The sequence below is a fragment of the Tyto alba genome, unplaced genomic scaffold, assembly GCF_018691265.1.
Source record: "Tyto alba isolate M040663 unplaced genomic scaffold, T.alba_DEE_v4.0 Super-Scaffold_14, whole genome shotgun sequence".
NCBI lineage: Eukaryota > Metazoa > Chordata > Aves > Strigiformes > Tytonidae > Tyto > Tyto alba.
In genome coordinates this window covers 9,429,407-9,441,896 of record NW_024881276.1, presented here as the reverse complement: position 1 = coordinate 9,441,896, position 12,490 = coordinate 9,429,407, and the positions used below count along the sequence as shown (strand labels likewise).

The 12,490-nt window shown below is 43.2% G+C and overlaps 1 protein-coding gene across 1 annotated transcript in view; it reads left to right on the top strand.

Annotated features, from left to right (window-relative positions):
- The window catches only part of ARHGAP6 (Rho GTPase activating protein 6), a 340,774-nt gene that overhangs the window by 114,046 nt on the left and 214,238 nt on the right, over positions 1–12,490 (top strand). The window lies entirely within an intron of this gene.

The window sequence follows — 12,490 nt, the reverse complement described above, 5'->3', positions numbered from 1 at the left end:
AGAAGAGTATTTCATTTGTTTGCTCATATACTTAAGGAAGTGCTTCCTGAAATGCATTGGATACACTCAACTAATTGTCTCAGAATGGCTGACTACCAGTCCTCATCCTCACTTTCTTTACCACTGCATCTCTTTCCTCATGTAGCTTCTATTTCATCTCCTGTGACTGTCTTCCCACAGTAGCATGTAGTCTTTGAGTTCCCATTGCTGGGTCCTTTCTGTCCTATCTCACGTTCCCAGTTGTTGATGCCTCTGCACAGCTCCACATTCAGCAGAATTGTGAAATGAGAGGTAAGTCGTCCTCCTGAGAGCTCTTTCCAGCTTAATCCACAACATACTGCTTGTCATCTCCTTTAGGTTTAGGATGAGAAGCCTGATGTATTTTTCTTCCTCCAGCTGGGGAAGCAGAGATCTCACAGAAAATAAAGGTATTGGGGAAATCAATCCAGTTCCAGGTGCACTGATTCCTTGTAGATTACCAGGGGAAATTCTGACTAAGCTGAAATCATGCATAGTCACAGTTTTCTCATAAGGTTTACAGACATGCGTATAATAATAGGCCTTATATAAATACAGTGAATAATATGAATTTTAAGACTACCATAAGAATAAAATAACAGTGGCTGATAAATACCAGGATGCTGAATAAATGATAATATCCTTTACATTCCAATAAAAATCTGAAGTACTGGTAGAAAAGATTCTGAATGAGAAAATTAAAAGTGTGTGGCAATCTGATTTTTAATTCACTCCGGAAGCATCCGTATTCTTTCAGAATCAGTGGGAGTCCCACACTTATTTTGCATCTTTTATTATCGTTATCTTGTATCATAGGTACTGCTTTTTTGGCCAAGGAGAACCATCTTCTAAGGTCATATTTAAACAGTGAGAGGTATGAGAGAGGGCGAGTAGTGAGTTAACATGGGCAGTTGTACCCTTTCAGATAGAAATTAATTTCTCATTAGGTGTCAGGCCAGCCTGATGTCATGATCTCTCCCTGCCCAAACACTGTTCTCCCATCTTTCATTGTTCCATAACCTTGTGTGAAAGAGTGGTGCTAAAAGGTTCCTAGTGGAGTTCAATAAAAAAGAACGGTGGAAATTAAGAAGTTGGCACCGATGTGATCTTTCCTAAGGGAACAAGTCCAGTAGTGAGCTGTGAAGGACGTACTGTTTAGAATAGCAATCTTTTCTGCAGGACTAGAAAGCCTAAACTGGTTTCTCTTACATACTCACAAAGATTAACATCTCTATTACTGAGAAGGAAGTCTTTAAAATTGATGGTCTCTCCCATTTTAGACTGAACACACATCACTGTCCAAAGACTGTATAACACAGTCGTCTGTTTCCGCTGCTCTCTTTCTGCTTAAGGGTTTCTGTGGAAATTAGGAGTTGGCAATATTTTCTTTATCCCCTTTTTCCTCCTTAGTCCCAAGTACTTCCAAAGGAGTTGCAACATACTTGCTTAGGTCCCAGTCTTTCAAACATTTACATACCCCTAAATTTAATGCATATGGATAATTTCAGTGAGATCAATTAAACTAGTTAAATATGCAGAAAACAGCATACATGCATGTACATTTCTTGAAGAATTATTCTGGCTAACTTTTCTGAATACAACAGTTCTGCATGCCAAAAAGGCTGTGTTCTGAGTATTTTAAATATACAGTGGAAAATGACAGATACAGTAAAGCCTTCAGTTGGGGTCCAGTAGTTTTGTGGTGGTTTTTCTCACACTGACCTAATGATAGCTGAAAGCACATTGCTATGAAAATGGCACTGATTGTTTGCACTTACCATAGTCATTTTCTGGAATTAGTTTTTTCTAGTTTCTTGCCAGAGATTAGGATCATATGAGGAAAGGGAAGTTATTACTCTTCTTGTCAAATTTGCACAGAAATGCACTTGCCATGATGCAACAGTGAATCACCTTTTAAGCTTAGCACAAGCGAATAAAACTAAAGCTCAAGGAAAGCAGCATCTTAAATGTGAACATGTGTGGGACTGCAAAATCCTTAACTAAGGACCAGTCTTGGCTCACAGTATGCTTAAGTCACCTTATGAGTGGGTCAGACTGAGAGTCACCTCTGCCAGAAGGGACAGGCTCACTCTTTCCTCACTTGATCTTCTCAATTAGTCTTCCCTTCCAGTCAGGTCTTGGCATTTCTTTATGGTGAATCAGTTCATGTCTCAAACCTAGACAAAAAAAAAAAAAAAAGAAATAGACTCTTTCTTAAACCCAGGTTCTGGTGTTTTAGAGAGTAGAATGTGGCAGAAATGAAGTTGACTGGAAATTCCTTGTTTTGCCAGTGAGGAAATTAATTTGTCTCGAGCCTCATCACAAAATTGCAGCATTCAGTCTTGTTCTAGCAGACAAGGTAGAGCAAGATATGAATTAAGAAGTAGTTGACCCTGGCTATTTTTCTGCATGAGTGTTTGAGCTAGCTTATGTATAATTATTACAGAATATCCCATATAGACTGGTCTGTGCCACTGATAATTCATTAGAATAAAAGAAACCAACTCACATTGCTGATTTCAGGCAGGCTTTAAAGACTAGGACAAACAGCTATTTAACCCAAAGTGAACAAGACTTAGTTTGGGTATCAGGTTATTAACTACTGGTGAAGCCTGAGGTACCATTTTTAGTCACTTTTCACTTGAAATGGTCTGGAAAGCTCCAAGCTACCACTTGGGGGTTTCAAAATTTATGACTTCTTTCAGAGCCTGAAAACTTTCAGTGCTGGACAGTTGTAGTATAAGGGCCAGGAACCCCTTTGAGAATCTAAATTATTGGAACCAAACCTAAATATCACAGCGAAGTAGGAAGTTCAGCCTTGATATGCTCTTGAGACCCTGATGTGCACCAGTCATATACAAACTTTGTTTTGTTGAGAATGTGGGATTATCATATTAGTCACCAAGGCTAAACCCGTGGGTAAAGTGAAGAACTAAACTGGCTCTTTCCCGGTGGAATTTGCAATTACTCATCTTTTTCTCCCTGTGGCAAAGGAGCACACTGTATTTGACTAACCATGGGCTTATGAACCATGAGAGTTTTGTGGTGAGAGTCCAGGTGGACATGTTGCCATGTAGGAGGGACCTCTGTGCACTGCAGCAGCTCTGACTTGATCTCCCTGCCTTTCCCCTGCCAGGAGGTTGATAGATCGTCCCCCTCGTGCTGTGTCAGGAGGCCACGCGATGAGCTGGCTCACCCTGAGCTGCCTTCCTGGTTGAAACGGAGACAATGAAACCCAGGCTGGCATTTTAAATCTCAGTCAGTGCATTGGTCTGCTTCACTAGCTGATCTGGGGCGGCCTAGGAAAGGCTCTTTTGGGGCTTTCCCGTCTCCAGGACATTCCTGCTGCTTCCCTGGCATCAGTTTGGTGGCAGAATGATTCATGTAGGCTCACAGATACGAAAAGGAGCTGGCCTACCCTCTAGAGTGGCTTGTCATGGTCCGTGCAACCAGAAATCAAGCTCAGCATCAGGTCTGGGTGAAGAAATCCCCCCATGACTTATCATGAGCCTTTTCCTGCAATTTTAGAAACGTCATGTATCCATTGAAAAAGCAGGATAGCTTTCTGCTGTCCTAATGAGTTACAGCTCACCAAAGAGCCCTATGAGCACCGGCACACATGCAGGAGGAGTGCGGGGGAGTGGAGTGCAGGCACAGCACCACCAGGTCCTGGGGAGGGAGGAAGAAGCCCCTCGCTTTCCAAGCAGCAAGCCTTCAGGCTGGCTCAGCAGCCCTTTGGCAAGTACTTTATGGTGGAGGACACCAGTCATAAATCAGCATGTGACAGCACAGGAACAAGGTACATATGATGGTGTCTGGGGGGAAGATTTGACCAATGTTATAGCCAGCCGCAGTAGCGACAGCCTTTTTGGCCTTAAAAATGCTCAAGCAACATAAAGTGTCACCAGGCAGGATAGGATGTTTTAACTTAGATCAGGTTAGGGAGTTTAACAGATTACAAGCCCAGCAAGCAATGCCTCAGTCTTGGTAGCAAGTGGGACCCGGAGGATGCAAGAGAATGCCTGTGGAGGGGGCAGGGAGACTCACGTGTGTGTGCTCAGGATCCTCGTCCAGCTCCTGATGAACCCCTCTGCCAGGAAGGAGTGTGCCCGTGGCGTGGGGGCCCTTCGGTTTCTGTGGTACGTGTCTCAGCCGATGAACCCTCACTTGCTAAGGTAACGCTGTTTGCTTTTGACATTCTAGTTCGGTGTGGGGGCTACGAGACAATAGGAGAGACAAAGAAGCTGCACACCCCAATTTTATGGTCTGATAAGGGTGGAGGGAGAGAGATTGCCGCCAGTCCCAGGCAAACCTCCCAGTTTTGTGTCACCAGGTTACCCAGAGACCAGCCTAAAGATAAGACTGTGGTCAGCCACCCTCCTTCCAGCACGGTTAACATCACCCTTGTGACTGCAGTGTGATAAAAGGTGGCTGGAAAACAGGAGGAGACATTCATGGGGATTGTTATAATTAAAATCAGTGAGGACCTGCATTCACACCTTTTTAATAAGTCTTTGTTACAATCTAATTTTCTAAATCTGAGCTCACCAGAGTCCTAACTAGAGCTGTCATAATTATTGGGGTCACATTCTGGGTATCAAAGTTAATGTTCAGGGAACTGGAGAACTGACGTTAATTCAGCAGTCCACTGGTACAGGCAAATATTGTGTAAGCATGCCAGTGTTATGCCATGTTAGTGCTTGGTGACGTTTGCATTTTACCACAGGATCTTCAGAGGTGTAAACTGGCTTGCTAGAAGACATTTCTGGGATGGGGAGCAAATGCTTTTTAACCCAAGCTTTGGCTTTGGTTTCCTCTCTCTGCAAAAGCTGCTGGGTAGATCTGTGCTCATAAAATGGTGTCACCTGCAAACCTCCAGCAGATGTATAGCAACCAGCGCCCAGGAGCAAGGGAGAGTTAAACCAGACCTGATGCTGGCAGGTTGTACTCCTGCCCTAGTTCTTAATCCTGAACGCCAGTGCCCTGTGGGGGCCGGGGGCTCCCCCAGGCCGGGGGCTGAGGGCAGGGCCTGGCAGCCGGGGCCCGTTGGATCAGGGCAGCCGGGGGCACCGGGGCAGCCCCAGCCCCGGCATCGGGCACCTCCCTGGGGATGGGGGTGGGTCACGGGCCCGCGGGGGGGCCCGGCTCGGCGGGGCCCATGGCCGGGCAGGGCAGGGCTGTGGGGAGCTGGAGACCGGCCCTGCTGGGGGATCGCTGGGGCAGGGGCTGACGGCCCCGGGGGCTGACATGGGGTGCCGGGCCGTGGGCAGGGTGGGGGGAGCCCCGGGGGCTGACGTGGGGTGCCGGGCCGTGGGCAGGGTGGGGGGAGCCCCGGGGGCTGACGTGGGGTGCCGGGCCGTGGGCAGGGTGGAGGGAGCCCTGGGGGCTGACGTGGGGTGCCGGGCTGTGGGCAGGGTGGGGGGAGCCCTGAGGGCTGACATGGGGTCTGGCCAAGTGCTGTAGTCTTCCAGGTGTGAAAAGAAACATGTCGTATTTGTCTTCTACTGGAAGCAGTGTCTCTTTGTCTTTGGCACAAGGCTAGGTGCAAGTATGTCTCCTAAGTCAGTGCTTCTGCGAATTGTTTTACTTGTAGGTTTTGTACCTTTTGATATGTGCTTAGTTTTAGGATGTTTGTCATTTTACAGCTGTTGTCCTGTCATTCAGTTTCGGCTAGATTATACAAAAACAAAATTTAACATCAGATAAAATTCTGTGGCTAGATTTAATGCCAGAAATTTAATGTTAATAATTCTGTCTGCCATGCCCTATAGGATTAGGCATTTAATAAGGCAATGATGAACCTCACAGAAAACCATTTCTGACTGTACAAATAATAAAAACACAAAAGAAAGTTGCAAAAATGTCAGAGCCAACCATTCCCTGAAATGAAAGTATGATGATATCTGAGTAATTAATGCTGCACAAAAGCAAAACATTTGCAAAAAGGTCTGTCTTCCTTGCTTCTCACAGACCATTGACCTTGCTGTTTTCAGAGGGTTGCTTGTGTCATGACTTTCAGATAACAATAACTGCTTTTTGTGCTCTTCCTTTGTATAACACTATTAATATAGTGTGACACAGGCACCCTTAACTTAAATCTGAAGGGAACATGCAGGCCCTGTTTGCATTGCACCCACCAGACTGCTGCAGTGTCCCTGCGGTCCTGCAGGTGCAGGCTACCATGTAGCACCACTCCCTTAACTGGGATGATACTCTGAGCTCTGGGGACCTACTTACAACAGAACTTTCAGCCACTGTTACAGTATTTTAAATTTAGGTCTGGTTAGGCTGCAATTTTGTGGTTTGAGGCAGTTGGTGTTCCTTCTGCTTCCTCTGTCAGTGCCCAATAAAGACATGGCTGTATAGCAAGTTGTTGGATCAGAGAGCTGACCCAGCTGAAAACTCATCTTTTACTCCTTTTTTGCCACTAGGTGAATTTTCAGGCAATCATTTCCTTTATCACACAGTCACACAATTTTTAGCATTGTGATGAAGAGGAGAATGGGAACATGAAGATAGAAGTGATGGGAATGTGTGACCATCACTTTAGGAAGCAGTTATGCTGAAACTGGATTAAACAAATTAGTAAAATATCTTCATTTGTAGCTGGCATAGATGTGGCTCTCAGTGGGAGACAGGCAAACCTGTGCACAGAGGTATTCTTTCCCATAGCCAAGCAGAAATGCCTGTGTAAGCAACCTCTTGTGAAGAGATTAAATTTTGTACACTGATCTCATACTGTTCTGGGAAGGGAAGATAATTGAGAATTACTGCCTCCAAGTATGCAGCTGGAGAGGTGGAGGAATGGAGCAGTAAGAGCACTCAGTGATATGTTTCTAGTGACTGCTTTTCTAGCAGTGCATGCCTGGTATGTAATTTCCATTGTGTGGCTTGCCAAAAGACTGCCAGCAGCATTTCGGCTGGCAGGACGGTTATGCAAAGAGTTAATGAAGCATCAAGTGTTTCAGGCAGCCAAGAGAGGACCCTTTCTCTGGTGTGTCCCTTACGCCTTCCCTGTTTCCACTCCACCTCCGAGCACCAGTGTTGGCCAGGGAGCCTAAGAATCTTTTTAGCAACATGAAAAGAACTGTGAAGTGTCTTAAGTTGGAGTAAGTCACAGTTCTGCAAACAACATGATTATCATGACCATCATCCTCTTGTACTGAAGAATGACTGAGCCCTGTGGTCACTGCTTGTTTTGTCTCCCTTTCTACAGATGTCTGAGTTTTCTGTGATCTCTATTTCACATCCATACTTTGGCATGTGGGATGGGAGGCTTTCCTGGGCGCCGGCAATCAGGCAGGAGCACACTTGCAAGGTGACAAGGGTCAAGTAATGATGCTGGAGATCACATGGCAGTGACGGGCAAGGGATGCACAGCCATACTCTGGAGAGGACTTCTCATGGGACTTTGCTAGCACAAGGCATCCCTGTTGCAGCAGAGCAGCATGGTCTCTGCACTGGGAAGGACCTGCCTAACAAAGCAAAGGTAGTTGCCTTCAACCATGATGCACCAGGCTGAGTAGGTGACATGTCCCACAAGCAGCACTGCACTATGTTGCTTATCTGTGAGATGTTGTCACAGCAGTGAGGAAGTAGAAGATGGAAGTTAAACATGAATATCATGCTCAACAGTCCATATCCATCATTACGTGCCAGCACTGACCAGTGGCAGGATTTCAAAGCCTGCTGACAGTAGTGGAGAAATTTCTGGTTATTTGAGTGTGTTTAGGAGCCAGCCTTAAAGCAAGAGTAGAATTTAGCTTCCATTTTGTTACCAGGAGGTGGTACAGTATGCTCTTAGGGGAATGGATGCAATATAGTTATTTGTATTCTGGGTCATCAATCCTATTTGAGCCTTGTAAAACGATAAAAGTAAACAGAGGTCTGTCTTCTTGACCTTGCTTCTATAGAACAGTCAATGGTGGTATACATTGCTTGTAACTTTATGTATTTAATTTCATATCAGTTACTAATTTTGTCATGTCTACTAAAACCATTTTTGTTTCCCCCTTGAATCATCAGCTTTTGAAAATTTTCTCTCTAATATTGTGATATGGTTCTTCCTCAGGATATGACATTTGTCTGTCCTGGACTATGCTTCTTTTCAGGAAACATCTCATTCCAAATTTCTGTGTTTCACTTTTTTGTAACATTCTTATTGCAAATAGGTTGTGGTACAAATGCAATTGCACTAGCAAGTGCTTAATTTTTCATTCCTAAACTACTTCAGGAGTTTGGTTGGTTGATCTCTTCTTAGCCAGATGCTTTCCAATTGACATGTCTCTGCAGTCAGGGGATTGAGGCTCACCTTTGAGGATAGCACTGGCTCAAGTGAACAGCTGTGGCTGAGTGTTAATACTCAAGAGTAGGGGAAAAAGCAGGGTAAGGTTTCCCTCAACAAATCAGCAAGCACTCTGTTATGAGGAGAAGCCTGATTTCTAGTGCCAGGTTTGTTCTTGTGTCCTCTTGATGACTTCTCAATGCTAAATCTGTCAGCAGTCCTGGCAACAATGACAGGAACTTGGGTATCTGCCAGCTGAGGATTCACTATGAAGAAGAAGATGATGTGAGCCCCCTTGCCTCTGAGTATTGCCTGCCACAGTGCATTCTCAGAGATCACAGCTGTGTGGTCCCTCCAGTCATGTGAAGGCTCTTTCCACTGCTCCTGCCCATCTCCACAAAAAATGTGCTTATTTGTTGGACTGGTTGACCATGATGCTCACCCTCTGTCATAACTTCTGGTCTATTTTCCAAACCTTATGTTCTGATCACCGCTGTGTTTTTTAAGGAAAAAAACAATAAAAAAATTAGCAGCTTGCCCTTAAAGAGAGGACTTTTCAGGAGTGCCTTTAGCATAGGAAACATCAGTCTTAGTTGCCACTGAACTCCTGGATAAGACCATTAGCCATTAGTTGAATACAACTTTTACAGCTGGGTATCTTGCCTTATGACTTCTGTTGTCAAAGAGGTAATATTTTTTATTCAGTGTCAGGAAGCCCAATTGCATGTCAACTCATGAAATTCAGTTTCAGAGCATCATGGTTTAATTTAACAAAAGGATTTCCCTCTTTTTCATAAACTTTCTAACATTAAAGAGGTGGAGCTGCATAACAAAGAATGTGTGATCCAGGAATGATGGCACCATCTCTTAGTAGTTTTAGGTGGTGGTGTTTTAATGTCTCTTCAAGTGTTGAGGTGCTGTGCTTGTAAGCAGTAAGCATTACTTGCTGTGTACAACCCAGTCCCTTCCTTCTTCTGATCTGCAGGTGGGTTTAGTCTTTTGCAGTCTTTTGGATATTTGAAAACAAGCATAAATAGATGTTTAGACTGGCAGTAACCAAGCTTTGAAGGACTGAAAATTGAGATGTATCCAGACATTGAAATGCTTATTGTGTTTCTTGTGGGTTTGTTTTTTTTGTTTTTTTTTTTTTTTGTTTGTTTGTTTGTTTGTTTGTTTGTTTGGGTTTTTTTTTTGTTTGTTTTTTGTTTGTTTTGGTTTTTTGTTTTGTTTTGTTTTTGTGTTTTTTTTTTAATGAAAAACCTGGAAAGAAAATCTGTGCCACTGAGTAGGATTTCATGGTCATATAGTCTTTGAAAGTAAGCTGTCAGAAAACCAGTCTTTCTTGTGGTATTTTGTTAAACCCAATCAGTGCTAAGGCATGTAGAAACAGAGAAGCAAGCCTTACACAAAATGGGAAGTTCACTAAATTTATTTGACACTCTCATCAATCTTGAGTTCTCTTTACATTTTGTAAATGAGTTAAGCTTGCTTCATTTCACTTCATTGGTTTCTCTGTTATTGCTTGTTATCTGGACTGCTACGCAATAATATTTTTACTTAGCTTTATTTAAGTTTATCTTTCAGCTGAAGTGGAGTTCTTTTCCCCTTACTGTTATGGACAAAGTGCTGAAATTTAAAGTTTCAGACTTGTGCTTCATGGTATCTAAAGTTACAAGTACGTCTCCCTACCAGGATGTTTTCCAGCTGAAGTCATTCTTGGCGAGGTTGGATGGTCCAGAACATGAAAGATGCATGTTGTATAAAACAAAACTTTCTATACAGCTGTACAGCATCTATAAAAATTCTATGCAGCATCTTCTTTATTATTTTTTTTTCAGTTGTCCCTAGGACTAATAAGAGAAGTTTGATTGAGATCAGCTTTTACTTAGAAATCATTTACCATGGTAAACTGCAATATTTATGTCACAAATATTTACACAAGTCTAGTCTTTATAATATTTATACAAAAATAAAGCCAGTGAATTAATAGCAAAAATTAACTTGTAGGGAAAAATAATAATAGATAAATGAGAAAAAATTAGGGGCCAACAGTTCAGTTTCTTCGGAAGCATTTCTAGCTTTTGTATTCTGGGACAGAGTTAGTGGAGAGCAAAACAAAGGTGGTATTTCTGAGGGTTTCTGAATGTGGGAGATGGAAACAGAATCCTCACTTTTTACACTGGATTTTTCCCTCCAAGTTTCTGCGCTTTCTACCCAGAGGGATTTGAGAGCGGATTAGCCCTGTAAACTGTGCTGACCTAGCACTTTCTGATTAAATACCCAAACTCAGGCAGTTTTCTAGCACTGACCTCCTCTTCCCTACCCCAGTGCTCCAAGCTGCCACCCTCTCTGCTATGCCCACAAACTGCCCGTGGCCTTGGCGGGCACCAGGCAGGGCTGCACAACGACCTGTCTCACAGCGCAATCCCGCAAGCGGGTACCTCGGCACCGTGGGCAGTGATGGTGCTCAGCCTCAAGCAGGGGAGGGAATGAGCCATCAGGGAGCTGGGGACCAAAATTCCTCATGCTGGTGTTGCTGCCAAAGGATTCATTTTGCAGAGATGTGGCTGCACAGGTCTGCAGGGTCAGTCTGTTTGGCCTTGGTAGCAAGTCTTGTTTTGACAGTCTTCCATGCTGCTTTAACTCAAGACTTGGGATATAGATTTGGCACATGGAAAGAGAGACCTAGGTCTTACTTGGCCAAGTACGGGATACGCAAAGTGGAGTGTGCCATGGTCCAATCATCTGATTGATGTCATGAGATTGACCTTCCTAAGCTGCACGGGGATCCCACTGTTCGTGTGTTGTCAGATTTGCAGAATATATATGCCTCCAAACCTACATCAGTATGTAGTCCAGAGGTGAAATAAACCAACACATGCCCTTGAGGCTCACTGGCACATACTGCCTGGATTCACCACATCACATAGGTCTTGCATCTCCTCTCACCTTTGGACATCAAACTTAAGAAAAAAACACGAAGAGAAATAATAACAAAGTCTATGAAAAAAAGAGGTAGATATGTCACAGCCATTCAGAATATGTTCTTTAGCATAAAATCAAGAATATGTGTGGCATGAGGGCGTATAGGGTCCCCTGAAAATGCAAAGCTTCTGGAGGAACTGCTGGAGGACTGTGCTGGGTCCACCATGTGCTACGTGTGTCGAATATGATAACTGGCTCTAGTAGTTTATATTCATACAGAAGCTTTGATGTAATTAAGAGTTTCTAATTTCCATTTTCATATGTAGTTCTAGCCTGAGTTCGGTGTTTTGTAGCGGCTCCCCATGATGATCCAGGTGACTTTCTCTTATTTCAGAGAAGCGTGATTCATCTCAGATGATGAGCAGGATTACATGTGAGCAGGATTTACAGTACTGAATATTATTTGGAGATGGGTTTGGAAATACTTTAAGAAGAGTTTCCTGATTGTGTTTCAAGAATGTGCACTAAGTACATAAACATGACCTTCCCCGCCTTCGTCCTTTTAAATGAAAACAATACAGCCCTTCAGACAATGTATACTGGGAAATCATTGCACTTGGGTGGCTCAAGCCTTTCACTCAGACATGTAGAATAAGTGATATGGGAAGACTTCCTAATGTTGCTAAGAGCATTCACAATTTTGTCACCAGAAATCTCTAGGAGGAAGCACATGAATTAAAAATGCTAGCATATCTCATTTGAAATGACATATTGTGTGAAAAAAACTTATTTTCAGCTGCAAACTGACTGCCTAGAGTATTTGTGTGCTTTTAAAATTCTGCTATGAAACAGGAAGTATTTTCATTCCTAATGTAGATTTTTTCATTCTGAGGGTTCAACAGTTTCAGTCTCCCAGATTATTTTAATATTTCTGGTGTACTATCTTAGACGACACAAGGCCACATGCTGCAAAAGTTGTGTCACTATACTGAGGCTCTTTCTTACAGGTAATAAATTACTGCTGACTCTCATTATTTCTGAACTGTCAGAAAACCAACTGGTGTAGCTGGGTGAGATGACTCAGGTTCAATAAGAATAAATTCCGAGAATTCAGTAGTTTTCTTCTTAAGTGCAGTAATGTGTTATTAACTATTATTTCTACCTCTGCAGTTATTTTCCTTTTCAGCTCTGTGAGTCATTGAGAAACATCAATACCAAAAAGATAATAATAAAAACTGTGTTATCTTTGCAACAAGCTTATTT